The sequence below is a fragment of the Diabrotica virgifera genome, chromosome 9 (assembly GCF_917563875.1).
Source record: "Diabrotica virgifera virgifera chromosome 9, PGI_DIABVI_V3a".
NCBI lineage: Eukaryota > Metazoa > Arthropoda > Insecta > Coleoptera > Chrysomelidae > Diabrotica > Diabrotica virgifera.
Window position 1 is genome coordinate 190,181,162 of NC_065451.1, and position 16,380 is coordinate 190,197,541.

Genomic DNA, 16,380 nt, shown 5'->3' on the forward strand with positions numbered 1-16,380 from the left:
TTTTATTTGCACGATACTGTATGTATGTTTTATTCATACTTATAGTTTATTCGCATGAGCTATGCACTAGATGTAAACATTAATTGACAGCGATGTCGTCGTCAGCAACGAACGAGATGACTATTTGGTTCAGATTATGGTTATGGAATATAGGGCTTTTCATTCACAGTCATTTGTTTCGAGCTTCTGTCATGTGTCACATAATATTAATATATCTACGTCATACGTTATTGGTATATACCAATGATACAAACCAAAGACGTATGACGTAGATATATTAATATTATGTGACACATGACAGAAGCTCGAAACAACTGACAATCGATGAAAAGCCCTATTGTTGGATAACAGTTACTTGTATAATCGCGTCAATTATCCATTAATTTATTTTTTCACTATCTATGTATTCAGTGATTACAATAATTTATATAATATACAATAAAAACTAGTAATCGATAAAAGAGAAAAAGTAATAAAGTTATTTTAATAATATACTGACTATGGAACGAGTAGATTTTTAAACACATTTAACAACTAAAATCGTTGTTTACATGCACTGTATGTCTTATTGAAATTTAGTATACATTTAAACACACCAACAAGCCGGACTGGTCAAAAACAATTAAAATACAATAGGTTCTCCGTGAATAGCATATTGCGACCGCTGACAAGTAGTTTATGTTAGAACGTCACTTACAGGGCGAGCACGGCCGGTAAACGGTGCCTGTTCCCGTTGTCGCCCCGTCCCGTTGTACTATGAACCCGATGTCTTCCATATAGGCAACATGATTCTCCAGCGTGTCCCGCAAGACAGTCGTTTCATACACGGCCCGTGTAGCTAACATAAATCAGCCTTTATTTTTTTGTTTCGACATGTCGCATGTCGAGATCCCCTGTATATCGGGGGCCCCTTTTAATTGATACGTCGGTAGCTACGCCTCTGCTCATACCAGACGGAAAAGTTGATTTAAGCGCTCCGTACCTATCTTGTTTAAAAGGTCAGTTAGTTCGTTACATAACCTCTCTACACTTTGTAGGCAGTTTAGTGAAACGCTACAAACCAACTTATTCAATGTTCAATCTGTTCTGTTTAGGAATACTTTCTAATTATGTTTGATAATCTTTTGCGCGGTATTGGCGGTATCGACAGTATGTGATTCATAAGTCAAAATAATTATGTTTATATCCTAAAAATAACATTACTATTATAAACAAAGATTCATTGTTTAGTTTTATTTGTTTGTTGTACGTAACGGTGACGCACAACAAGCGAGATTTGAAGTTTTGGTAAGTTTGCTAATTTTTTCGTGTTGTTTTACTTTTTTGTGTTAAAATTAAACTTAAGATGACATACTTTATTTACAAGTACATATAACATTTACATTTTTATTTCAGTTGGTATTTTAGTTTATTTACATTTTTAAACGATATTATAGTGCATAAGGTCAGAATTTTTATTTTCTGTTTATGATAGGCAGATATAATCTTGAAAGTATTTTATATCCATGTCAGAGTATAAGAGCCCGCTCACATCCTCACATGAGAGGCGCTTATACGCGCCTTTTGATAACGCGTGATTACAACTACATACAGTGGAACTTCGATAAGTCGGATTAATCGGGACCGCGGCTGATCCGGGATATCGAAAATTCGGGTTAGCCGGAGAATATAGTAAAATTTAATAAAATACGGTAAAATATTTACAGATAAACTCCATTATAATTGCACAAACACAAACATGAAATACATATTATGTACAGTACATTTAAATTACGTACAGTTGTATACAGTATTGTCTATTTCATGGTAAGAAACTCAAAGTGAAAAATGTTTGTTTTGTCTGATGAAAATCGGTCCGGGTTAGTCGGACTTCCGGGTTATCGGAGGCCGACTTACTGGGGTTCCACTGTACATACATTTTACTTGAGACCGTTCACATACCAATACGCGTTTTAATGACTTAACCCTTATCCGGGCAACACGTTTTACTTACGTAACCGGCAACTCGGGTCCGTTGGGCCCACCACTATTCGTGAATGTACTATTCATATTTACCCATATATTTCTAATATATTTTTTTTTATTATTTTTTATTAAAGTTAAAATTAAATTGTCTAGATTAAAAAGAAGTTCTACTATAGCATGCTGTCTACCTCAAGGGTGCGATCTACCTGAAGGACTTGCACAAAATAATGAAATGCAAAACTTTTGTAGAAAAAATATCTTTTCATAAGTAATAAACATTTGGTGTCATATAAAGACTTAATTAATAAAAAAGAATGTGTGTGTACTTTGTACGCACGTAAGAAGTTATACTTCTATTACATATTATGTGATTTTAACGAAATTGATATAATGTACTTTAAACAGTTTATTTATATTTTATTTAAATTTTAAACTAATTTTAATACTTACTACTTTCCAAAATTTTTTATTAAGACAATACCAAAAATTTAAAAAAATAAAAGAATAAAACGCACACAAACACATTGAAAAATGCAACAAAGAAAAAATGATTTCTGAACGATAATAATTGTTGGCAAAAATTTTAAATACGCATTTTCTGAAAAAAAAAAATATATAACAAATATACTTACAATCATAAAATGCATAAAAAAATAAAAACTTGCATCGGGATTCGAACCCGCGACTCACTCATCCAAGTACACATTATTTGTCATGTGGAAAAATAGGGCAACTGAACGTTTTACTGTTTGACAGTTGTTCTGAATTTAATCAAATTATGTAGATGTAGAGTTTGATTTTTGTGGAAGAAAATATTAAAATATAACAAAACAGTAAGAAAACAATATATTAGATGAAGATTGGTAGAAGTTTTGTTGGTAATCAAATTAAGTATGTAAATCAAAGCATTACATACCTACTAGATAAATAAATCTACGCCAAAAAATCATAATTTAAAAATAAAAATCGGACCTAATTTGGGATGTCTCTCTAAAATCCCCATTCTTGATAAAATAAATGTATGTATTCCAACCTAATCCAAATGTATAATTACAATATGATTATAATAAAAACTACTTACCAAATTAGAATGAGTTTTCCTTGTCCAAAATAGTCCAAAAGTCCAAAAATATATATGAAAACTATTTAAAAAGGCAGTATAACTATTAACTAACTTTTGTTTGTTGTTTCTTTTCCCACAAATTTTAAAACGCAACAACCATAAATAATCAAACCACAGCTGTGCCACAGCCGCCATATTGAATAATTTTTGACATGTCATTTGAACATCCAATGAGAACAAAGTTATAATGCGACTGCGCCCAGATTGAAGGTTTTAATCATATTAAAATTCACCCTCATATCGCGCCTAAGCAAGTATAACTTCAATAAATAAAAACTTTTGTAAATCTACCAGGCCATTTTATTTGAAAAGAGGGGTTGATGGTTACGCATAGCCTGGAAAAAGATTACGGTGTTGTTGCCTTTCATTATTGTGTGAAAACCCTTCTGAGAAAAGATTATGGTAATTAGCAGCTCATGTATAAAGTACCGACAAAAACAATCTTTACAAAATGAAAAAAAAAACGCATAAATCAGAAGAATATTATTATTTTACTTTTACAAATTATTACTTTGTCATATCAATTTATTATTTTAGTTGGGACTAAGCCACAAGATTAGCTTATTCCCAACTAGAATAAAAAAAAATAAATAGTTAAAAAAAATAATAAAAATAAAAAAACCATAGATTAGTCATTTATTTTTCTTTATTGCAATACTTACAAACTTTACAAACGACTGGTAGCAGATGCATTATTTATTTCAAAATATGTAGATATAGGTACCTACTTAAAAATATTATTGCATTCCAACAATGATTTTCAGTTTTTAAAATTCATTTAGAATATATATAACACCTATTGTAAGCATCTCTTTGATGTTGACATCAAAGAGATGTTTACATTGTTTGTTACACGTTTAGACTTTATTATTGGATTTCCGGAATCATAAAAGTCGTTTAGATAATCCACAAAAATATTACCTGACTGCCAGATTAACTTCTGTAATAAAGATTTAGACTTTAGGTATAAATACAAATAGGGTCCGACGGGCCCGTGTTGCTCCTTTACGTGAAACAATTCTTTCGACGCAATAATTTCAAAAATGATAATGAATATTTTGAATAGCTCATGACTATGTTGAAGGGAACATACTTCTAAACAAATTCAGTGATGCATAAAATTCAATAAATATTTTTTATCAGTTTATGATAAAATAATTGGCGTCTCGGGTCCGTTGGACCCACTTTGCCCAGATAAGCGAAAGGCCACACGGGCGAGAATTTACGGCGCCGTAAGAGCAGTAAACCTGACGAGGCATTGGTTGACTAATTATTTCATCTACAATTGGTTAGTCATCCAATGCCTAGTCAGGTTTACTGCTCTTAAAAATACGACTTTCTTGAAAACAGTTGCTTCTCTAAAAATGAGAACAAAAAAGTTATTGCAAATTAAACCAGAAAGTAAAATTTTTTTAATTGTTTATGATTTAAAATACATTACATATACAATGTGAGTTTCTATGTAATAGTAGGGGAGCCATGGGGACCTATTGGGTTGTAAAGAAAAGGTCCTAAAACCAAGAAATTTAAGTTAAATTTTCCATTTTGGTGAGGATTTTTCATTTTTTAATTGAATTTTCCATTTTCAAAAATTGTTTTTTGCGATTATAGCACCATCTATCCATAATTCGAAAAAATATCTCAAATAAGAGTCAGTTATTTTTACGTAAGGAATCCAAATCTGCAATAAAAAAAATGGAGGTTTCTATTTCAGATTTTAAAGTAAACCCCACCCACTCCCGTGGGGAGTCGTATTTGGTGTCATTCGATAAATTTTTGAAAAATATTGAACACGTATTTTTCAGTTTTTTGATCTGATGTTAATTTCGTGAAATATCGCAGGGTTCCTATTTAAAATTTTAAAGGGATCCCCCACTCCCTTCCGTGTGGGGTCGTGTTTGGTATTATTCGATAGATTTTTGAAAAATATTAAACACGTATTTCATTTTTCGATCTGATGTTCATCTCGCGATATATATTTGCTTTTTCTTTGTGAAACTTTGTGACTCACCCATTTCCTTGGGACCCGCTGTGTAGGTTTTACTTTTCTGAATATATTGGATGTTTTGTTTTTCTGTAAGACAAACATTGGTTAAGATACGGCTGTTCAAATTTAGCATCAACTCGTGATTAGTGACTCGTTCAAGCATTTTCGAATACAGCACTTTGAACCTACGAAACTTACAGATCATATAAACAATACATAAGTAAAGTAACTTGTGAAGTGATAACGATTAATTTCATTTGGGATGCTAATAAGGAAGTGATTTTAACGATTCTTTTTTACCAAAAAAAGGGACCAACTTTATTTTGAACGTAACTTGCTTACTTTTGAGGCTATAAACTTAAAAAAAAACAAAAGTAAAGCCACTTTTTAACACTTTAAAAAAAATGTGATAAGTTTTTCCCCTACTAGGCTTCATTTTTCGGTTATTTCACGTTGAAATGTTCGATTTGTAATTTGTCGAATTAGAACCTACTTTTCACTAGCTACAGCTCTGCTTCTACTATGTATTCTACACAATTTTTTTCACTTTTTTATCGGCTATATTTTTGCTAAGAATATTTTTTTCGATAAAATACTCACTTTTTGAGTTATTTGCGAAAAACCGTCTAAAATGTGATTTAAAATTTAACATATTCACTCGCAAATAACTCGAAGAGTATTGACTTAGTGGAAAAACTCTTTAGAACAAAAGTTGCTTATTAGTCAGTTTATCCACTTCCGGACTTAAGTATTTTGCACGTATGTTTGTTCCGAGAAGGGGTGAAACTCAACCCCAGGGCAAAAACACACATCGGCACCATATCACTTTTTTTCTTTGATAAGTTAGCTGTGTGTATGCCAAACTTTATGTGAATCCAAGCGGTTCTTTAGTCTCAAACCAGACGGGTCACTCTCAGTAGCGGATCCAGGGGTGGGGCACGGGGGCACGTGCGCCACCCCCCCCCCCCAGGCGGATCAAAAATACACTAGATAGAATATATTTTATTGGGGTATATTCCAGACTCCTTGAGTTTGTACCCTACGTGCCCCCCCCTAATCGATTTTTTGGATCCGCCCCTGGTCACTCTGTGGATCCACAAAGCAGCTTCCGATGATTTACCGTGGGTTCTTATGTAGAGTGGCCGTCGCACCCCAGACGAGCGAGTGTAGCCGGCCACAGTTAAGTCGCCGAGCGTCACTACTAGTATGTACATTATTTCACGGTTTTTGCTCTAAATTTTAAAGAACCGCTTGGATTGACATGAAATTTGGCATACGTATAGCTTACATATCAAAGAAAAAAGTGATATTGTGCCGATGTGTGCTTTTTCCCTGGGGGTGACTTTCACCCCCTTTTGGGGGTGAAAAAATATATGTCCAAAATAAGTCCGGAAATGGGTAAACTGACTAATTTTAAGTAACTTTTGTTGTATAGAGCTTTTTCGCCAAGTCAACACTTTTCGAGTTATTTGCGAGTGAATATGTTCATTTTTCAACAAAATAACCACTTTTTGGACGGTTTTTCGCAAATAACTGAAAAAGTAAGTATTTTGTCGAAAAAAAAAACATTCCTATCAAAAATATAGCCTATAAAAAAGTAAAAAAATTGGAGTACGCGTTAGGTCTCTGGATCTCACAGAACCAGAGTTATAGCCAATGAAAAATAGATTCATATTCACCAAATTTCAAATATAATATTTCGACTTGAAATATCCAAAAAATTAAGCACTTTTTCGGGAAAACCCATTATAACTTTTTTAAAGTGTTTAAAAAAACTTTATTTCTGTTTTTACAAAAAGTTTCTAGCATTAAATTTAAGCAAGTTACGCTTAAAATAAAGTTGGTCCCTTTTGTTTTTGGCAAAAAAAATTCGGGAAGGCCACCCCCTAATTAGCAACTTAAATGAAATTAATCGTTACCGCTCCACAAATTATTTTACTTATATTGTATTTATATGATCTGTAAGTTTCATCGATTCAAAGTGCTTATTTTTGAAAAAATTTGGTTTCAAAGTAAAATTTTTAAAAATTTTAACTTTGAAAAATATGGTCTTTTTCAAAATAACTTAAAAATTGTTAGAGATACCAAAAATTTCGAGAAACAAAAAAAGTCAGCATTGCTTTTCTGAATATCATGTATTTTTTTGTTTTTCTGTTAGACAAAAATTGATTAAGATTTGTTGTTTCTAAATTTGCATACATTCGTGATCAGTGACTCGTTCAACCCCTTTTAACTACAGCCCTTTCAATAATAAGGACTTTGAACCGATGAAACTCACAGATCACATAAACAATACATACACGAGTCAAGAAACTTGTGAAGTCGTAACGATTAAGTTCATTTAAGATACTAATTAAGGGGTGATTTTCTCGATTTTTTACCAAAAAAAAAAAGGGACTAACTTTATTTTGAGCGTAACTTGTTTACTTTTGATGCTAGAAATTTTTTTTATAAAACAAAAATGAAGCTTTTTTAAACACTTTAAATAAGTTGTAATGAGTTTTTCCCGAAATGTGCTTAATTTCTGGTTATTTCACGTTAAAATATTCCATCTGGAATTTGACGAATATGAACCTATTTTTCATTAGCTACAACTCTGCTTCTACTAGAATGTTTTTTCGACAAAATACTTACTATTTGAGTTATTTGCGAAAAACCGTCTAAAAGCGTGGTTATTTTGTTGAAAAAATGAACATATTAACTGCCAAATAACTCAAAAAGTATTGACTTAGTGAAAAAACTCTATAGAACAAAAGTTACTTAAAATTAGCCAGTTTATCTATTTCCTGACTTACTTTGGACGAATATTTTTTCACCCCCATGAAAACCACCCCCATGGCTAAAGCACATATCGGCACAATATCGCTTTTTTTCTTTGACTTGTTAGCTATGTGTATGCCAAATTTCATGTTAATCCAAGCGGTTCTTTAAAATTTAGAGGTTTTGCAATATTTTACCGTTAAAGAACGGACTATACTAAGTGGCGTCCACTAGTGGCAAACCCAATTCAGACGGACCACTTTTGTAGCTGCCGCAGATATTTACGAGAGGTTATAGGGTGAGCACTTAAAATGAATTTCGATTCGGAACGGTTTTTGATTGAAGTGCAAAACAGACCGGATATAATATGTGAGGCAAGAACCCGAGAGCATATTTATAGGGCATTAAATGGAAAACCGTGGGACGTCATCTTTGAATTATTTGTTTATGATTTTAAAGAAGGTAGCCCTATCGAAAAGAATAAATCTCATAAGCAATGCTTTCTCTATATATATTTACATTTTATTAAATGAATACATTGGATGCATTTGAACTGACCAAAACAAATACGTACTCACAATCTTGTTTGTTTATTTATGTTAAATAGTGGGGTCCCATTCTAGGTCAAAAAAGGTTTTATTATTTGTTGTTGAAAACAAATCGATAAGATGTCAGTCAAAAGGGGGTTGCAAGCTAACATGTTTTTCACTTTCACTCAGTTGTCAGGTTGTATCAAACTATTTTACGCCTGTAGGGTCCAGATGTACTGGTTGATTTTTATGTGCTTGTTTCTGTGATACAGCTGTTTTCTGGTTCTTCTTAATTCCTTTTATGGAGTTTATTGGTATTTTTTTAAAAGCGTTGAAATTTTGTAAAATATTTTGAAGCACGACAATATAGCTAAACATAATAATATACATAAACTTGACAAAATTCGTGCTACATTAGCACCTCGGTAGCTCAAGTCATCAAGAGATTTAAGGTGTGGGTTCTTACAACAATATTAAGGCCAAAGAAAAGAAATTATTAATTTTTTTTGGGCGCCATTAATAGATCAAAATCTATTGCTATATATCTATATAAAAATTACATAAATGTTACGTAAAATGGTATCCCTTTGAATAGTAATGGTACTTACCCTTGGTGTCTGTGGTCGTCTGTATTTCCTAATACAATAAGGAACATAGATGGATTGTGCGAACAGAAAAAGACGACATAAGTTTAAAACATAGTTATCATTTATTCAGATAGAAAATTGTTAAAAAAAAACTGAGTTGGTTAGAAAAGTAAAAAAAATAAGTCTCTCGCGTTTCATTTTAAAAGTTCGAAAAAAGAAAAAAGGAACGAAACAGTTTATTGCAAAATACCTGGTGATGATCTGTTGTTGATGAGCTGCTGGAATCTGGTTAGCTCGCAAGAGCTGTGGTGGATCTCACTTTCACTTTACAATTTTAGATTTAAAGCACTGTTACATAATTGTTATTATATTATACGAAAAATAAAAATTCCATAGTTTTTTTGTTTTATGAAAAGAAAATAACTGCGTTCATGATTATTAGTGATACTTCTCACTGACTTGATAATAAAACATACTTTATTTAGACCATTGTCTTTAAAAAAAAAAACGGAACCGCGTTCCACGAAGATTGAATTAAGTTCGGTCTGCACGAGACATATTAAACGGAAATCTTATCCGCAAAAGTTGAATTAAGTTCTGTTTGCACGAAACATATTACAAGCCGTACTAGGAAAAACTATTCCTTTATTGTACCGGACACAACACAGAGAATATACCGGTATGGTATTTAAGACAACATATCGCACTTGCGATTTTCACGACAGAATCTTTAAGATCCCATTTTGCCTATTTAGGCACAGACAAGAAAAAATGCATGTCTTCACTGCATGGCCGCTAGAACTTAATTAAATTCTTCTTGTCCTAATCTCGGACAAGATTCCTCTCTTCTCTAAATTCACCTCCCTTTTTCACAGCTATCACCTAATTTGACCAATAATCATCATTCCGAACATTTTCCTACCAATCACATAGTTGGAAAATAATACTTAGGCCATCCTTATTATGGTCATACGTTTCTTTTTCGGCCAATCACCATCGCTGTCCTGTTTGTAACCATTTAAGGATTTCCACGAAAGTTACTGCGTTGCAATTTTGTGGAGTTCTTAGATTTCTATCATTCAAACACTTAGCAATATTTCCTATTCTTATTTTTATGAGACTTATCCTGTTTCAAAGTAAATAACTCCTAGGAATTCTGTCTCCGAGCCCTAAAATCTCTTTGCAGTTTTACTGACTGCAATAGCTAAATTACCCACTTAGGCGTCTAGCATTTCTTAGAATGTTAATCATTCCGCTTTCACGGGTGATCTATGAGAAACGCCTCGGGTGCTATTTTACGTCAAATTTTCTATCGATACGACAGAGTCGGACTTTGCGATATTTAGGCTGTGGTTTTCAGCATGTTTCAATTTAAAACTATGGACATTACAAACACTGACTTTGACGAACACACTTTTTTAAAAGATTATTAGCCGGCAAGCTTTTAATAATTTCAACAAGCTTACTTTTTTTTCTCACTCATTACATTAAACGCCGCATCCTTCCAAACGACCCACTTAGCAGCGTAGTCGCCGGCGCTAGAAAATCGCCTGTTTCAGTCACTCTATGGATCCACAGAGTAGCGCTGCAGAGTGGCCCGTCTGGTTTGGACCTTAAAATCCGGAGGTTTTGCAATATTTTACCGTGAGTGAATGGACTATTCTTCAAACTAGAAATTGAAAAAAGGAATTTGTCGGGGTTTAAAAAGAACAAAAAGCCCGTTGTCCAACCATCACACAGACATTTACCCCTACTTTTCCACATATCTCATCAATAGAGGGCGAGTTTCAAAGGGCCCTTTATGCTCGCTACTTTTTCATCTTTTTGTATTATACAGACTGCGGGCTGTGTTGGAATGTGGTTGTTATATTTTTCGGTTAAAAATCTGTCCGGTCAAGGTGATATTAAGGGTAAGTTTAAAATGTCGTTAGTATTTCTGTAACATTGTATTCTAATAAGTGTTAAGAAATATATATGTATTTGTTGATTGCAGTATCTTTGTTTCTGTTTTATCTTTGACTGGTTTATCACAATTTTCTTAAATGTAGACTTATTTGGTGCTTTTCTTCTTCCTCTTTATAAGCCATTCTGCTACTTCCGCCAATTTGGTGATTAAATCAAAATAAATTTTATCTCTTGCTATAGTTGCTATTTTGACCACATGTGTCTCCCCCGTTCTGCTTATGTGGTTATTCCATTAATTTTTTCTATCGAGTGTCTATTCGTTCATAAACTGTACATTATATTTTCTTTTGTCTTGACTCCTCTTTCAATATCCCAGCGTATTTCCTGTAATTATTCTTATCAATACTCTCCTCTCTACCGTTTCCAGAAGTCCTCGTGTTATGTATGTATCAGATCTTGATTCCGAATAACATGTCATTATTGCTTTTACACTGGCTTTATAAATTCTTGACTTCATCGCACTATTAATATGTACATTTCCCCTTATATGATATTAAGGCATCCTGCCAGTCTATTTGTTTTTTGTACCTCTCACTTCACCTAGGGATTTGTGTCCAGGTCCCTCTACTATAGTCGAGTCCCTGAATCTTTGTACCCCAGGCTGTGGGTGAAAAAACGTGATATAATTCAGGAATTTTTGAAACCTACCAGGTGTTGTAAAGGACGATGCCAGGAATAACTTCTACTAAAATGTAACCAAAAATATTGTGCGCTTTTTTTATATTGCGATTTTCATTTGTTAAATTTGCAATTTTTAAAGATTTTTAATTTTGTAGCTTAGGATATTGATTTTAGAGAAAAACTTTTTAATAGAAAGTTGTAGTAAATTAAAAAACCTACAATTTGAGCTATAGTAAGTTTAATTTCGTTAATTGGTTATTGCAAAACAGCCTGCGAAAGGTCCAAAATGGCCGCTTATTACAATTGCATTATTTATTGTACAAATATTTTTTTTTATTTTTTAAAGCTTTAAAATGAAGATCTGTCAATTCCAAACATAAGAAAAAAATTGTAAAGCCAGATTAACGAATTTGTTGCTTAGATATTACAAATTGTTTATCCCAAGAGGTCAAATGTCGAAAGCTATAACTTTTTGAAAAAAAAAATCGTAGAGAGTTGGTGAAACATCCAATCTCCTTCTAAAGAGTTATATTTTCATATTATGATGTAAATAAATGCGTAAAACATTTTTAAACCTCTAATTTTTGGGTTTGAAAATAAGGGGGCAAATTTCATTATAAACATTTAGAGCTGAAGCGGCCCTGTACATTCTATGAGTTTTTAACTTACAGATTATTGTTGCTGAAGATGAAACGAAGATTTATAAAAAAATAAAAAATTTCTACGACCAATTGAAGCCGAGATAATTTTTGGGTTTGAAAATAAGGGGGCAAATTTCGTTATAAACATTTAGAGCTGAAGCGGCCCTGTATATCCTATGAGTTTCTAACTTACAGATTATTGTTGCTGAAGACGAAACGAAGATTTATAAAAAAACTAAAATTTTCTATAACCAACTGAAGCCGAGATAATTGTTTTTTTTTCTTAAATTTATAACAATTAAGAAATTATTTTACAGTCATTGACTAAAAAAGGACTTATATTATCTTAAAACAAAAATTATTATAAAATATAATTACATTTAATTATCAAAAATTATTTTTAAAATCGGTGCTTTTGCGAGCGGCCGAATTTTGCAAATCGCCCGGCTCGCTTCAAATCCGCGCGCTCGGAAAATATTTACGTAACTTGTATTAAATTTTGACAGAAAACAATTATAAATATTACCATTATAATATACAGTCTATTTACCACTGTATTTGTTTTTCTTGATAAACTTTTATAGGTGAAATCCAAAAAGAATAGTCACTACAAGAAGAAAAAGTTTTATATTGTATATTATAGTAAGAAGTAACATTATTATTATTATATTTATATAACAATGAAAAAATTAAAAATATAGTTATATATTTCATATATATATATGTATCATTTTTGTAATATTATTTCTTCAGAAATAAAATTTCACATATAAAAGTTTATCAAGAAAAACAAATACAGGTAAATAGACTGTATATTATAATGGTAATATTATTAAATTGTTTTCTGTCAAAATTTAATACAAGTTACGTAAAAATTTTCCGACGGCGCGGATTTGAAGCGAGCCGGGCGATTTGCAAAATTTGGCCGCTCGCAAAAGCACCGATTTTAAAAATAATTTTTAATAATTAAATGTAATTATATTTTATAATAATTTTTATTTTAAGATAATATAAGTCTTTCTTTAGTCAATGACTGTAAAATAATTTCTTAATTGTTATAAATAAAGGCACTACGACTTAAGAAAAAAAAAACAATTATCTCGGCTTCAGTTGGTTGTAGAAAATTTTTATTTTTTTATAAATCTTCGTTTTGTCTTCAGCAACAATAATATGTAAGTTAGAAACTCATAGGATGTACAGGGCCGCTTCAGCTCTAAATGTTTATAACGAAATTTGCCCCCTTATTTTCAAACCCAAAAATTATCTCGGCTTCAGTTGGTCGTAGAAATTTTTTATTTTTTTATAAATCTTCTTTTTATCTTCAGCAACAATAATCTGTAAGTTAAAACTCACAGGATATACAGGGCCGCTTCAGCTCTATATGTTTATAACGAAATTTGCCCCCTTATTTTCAAACCCAAAAATTAGAGGTTTAAACATGTTTATTTACATTTATTTACATTTATTTACATCAGAATATGAAAATATAACTCTTTAGAAGGAGATTAGATGTTTCACCAACTCTCTACGATTTTTTTTTTTTTCAAAAAGTTATAGCCTTCGACATTTGACCTCTTGAGAAAAACAATTTATAATATCTAAGCAACAAATTCGTTAATCTGGCTTTACAATTTTTTTTATGTTTGGAATTGAAAGATCTTCATTTTAAAGCTTTAAAAAATAAAAAAAATAATTTGTACAATAAATAATGCAATTGTAAAAAACGGCCATTTTGGACTTTTCGCAGGCTGTTTTGCAATAACCAATTAACCAAATTAAATTTACCGTACCTCAAATTGTAGGTTTTTTAATTTACTACAACTTTCTATTAAAAAGTTTTTCTCTAAAATCAATATCCGAAGCTGCAAAATTAAAAATCATTAAAAATTGCAAATTTAACAAATGAAAATCGCAATAAAAAAAAGCGCACAATATTTTTGGTTACATTTTAGTAGAAGTTATTCCTGCCATCGTCGTTTACAACACCTGATAGGTTTCAAAAATTCCTGAATTATATCCTGAAATCGACCTATTTTTCACCCACAGCCTGGGGTATTACCCGTGCGTCATCATTTAAAGCATACAAAATAAGTCGATGATAAGTCTGAAATTGAAATTTACTAAACGCAACAACAAGTGACAGTAAGTGACTTGCTCATAATGATGGATTACATCTTTGAGTCTTAGGGCCGGTACTTTATGTCCCGATTAAACCCCGGTTAGCTAATATTGTTATGTAATGCTAATGTTATAGGTACATTAACTACAGGGTGTAACAAAAATACAGGTCATAAATTCAATCACATATTCTGGGACCAAAAATAGTTCCAATTAACCTAACTTACCTTAGTACCAGGGGCGTGCAGTCCATGGAAGCAAGGGAAGCAATGTTTCCCTTGGTTTCCGTAGTAATGCCGTACCAACTGAGTAACTGAGATAATTTAAAAAAAAATTGAACAAACACATAATAAGCAGGATACTAAGTTGCATACGAGAATATTTAATCATGTAGTACAAGCAGCAAGTACCTACCTAATAAGAAAAGAAACGTACTATTTTACTCTATTTTTGTCATACAGTAAATAACAAAGCAATGAAATAGGTACTCATACCGTATAAGCAGCGCTGCATGCAGCATCCTTCCGTACTCGGACCATGATCGTATTTCTACGGTGGTATTCGGAGTTATATCGGCATAATAATCTGATTTTTAAGTTGCTTCTCTCCAGCGACTCCAGCCTATGTAAAAATCATCGGGGTTACACGGTGAGCGGTGAGTTCAAATTTGGGGTATATCTTTAGCTTATAAGCAGTTTTGTCAGTTGCATACGAAGATGTTTTTGGTGAATTTAAATGGGATTTACCAGCATTTGACAATGACGGGCTTCGTTGACTGATTTTTTGAAAGTATGAAGATGGATTTTATTGAATTATTTATATAAATAAATACATAGAATTATTTATATTATAAATACCAAATATAAATATTATTTATATAAATAAATTATAAAATATGTATTAGTGTTTTGGAAAATGGTGAAAATGTGAAAAGTGGGATACAGAAACCATAAATAGCTCGAGAGGATTTTTGGATGGTTTAGATTATTTGAATTTGAATTTTATTTTATAACTTAGCTTTTTTCAGAAATATTTCTATTCTCAGATAATTTATTTAATGTATTGCAATGCAAGATAAACGAGATTGGTTTCTGTGTAAAAAAATTAGCGTATTTAAAGATATTATTAACAAAAAGAGATGACTTTGAAAAATGCTCAAATAATATGATGGCAAGAAGTTTTGAGCCTAAAAGGAAACGACTAGGTACGCACTGATAATGTTTGAGATGTCGAATCGTGCTACCGCCGACTATACTATTTACCAGATTTTAGATCAAATATGCCAACGAATGGAAAATAGGTTTTAAGAATTTTGATGACCGAGACTTTCTTTAGCTGTGCAATTTTAATACATTAAGAAAAACATATTTTCTGAAAAACAAACAAAATCTTTGATGCGTCTTTATGGACAATATTTTGACTTGATTTCATTACCTTTAGAACTAACAGCTTTATATGAGACTGAGGATATTGAGTATTGACACAAAAAATATTGCCAGTGAGTTACTAATATTTTTTTCCACCTACCTCTACCGAAAGTATACATTTCCTGAACTGATTGTAGGGAGGAAAGTCTTACCTACTTTTCGTTCCTAGGGAGACAAAGTACTTTTACTCCCTAGGGAGAATACAGTATACCTAGTAGTATGTATACCTTTTATAAAGGATTTTTCTTGTTTTCTTTTTCAATTAAATATAATCTGATTAAAGAAATGTCACAATATCCACGTCTGTACAAGGAAGTTATAGACAAGTTTTCGAAAAATGGTAGGAGAATTGAATTACATTATAAATAGATGTTTTTACAATTTTTTTATAAATTGCTTTCCCCTGTTTCAAATTTCACCGCACGCCCCTGCTTAGTACAAATATGCACAGAAAAAAAGTTATAGCCCTTTGAAGTTACAAAATAAAAATCGATTTTTTCGAATATATCGAAAACTATTACAGATTTTTTATCGAAAATGGATATGTGGCATTCTTATGACAGGAGCATCTTAAAGAAAAATTATAGTGCAATTTGTGCTCCCCATAAAAATTTTATGGGGGTTTTGTTCCCTTAAACCCCCCCAAACTTTTCTGT

General features: G+C 31.9%; 1 protein-coding gene across 1 annotated transcript in view; it reads left to right on the forward strand.

Moving 5' to 3' along the window:
- The first annotated feature begins 1,023 nt into the window (after positions 1–1,023).
- LOC114328997 (lysophosphatidylserine lipase ABHD12) overlaps positions 1,024–16,380 on the forward strand; it is a 54,837-nt gene continuing 39,480 nt past the window's right edge. The window contains exon 1 of the mRNA XM_028278003.2: positions 1,024–1,287. The gene's annotated coding sequence lies outside the window, so the exon portion shown is untranslated. The remainder of the gene's footprint in view (positions 1,288–16,380) is intronic.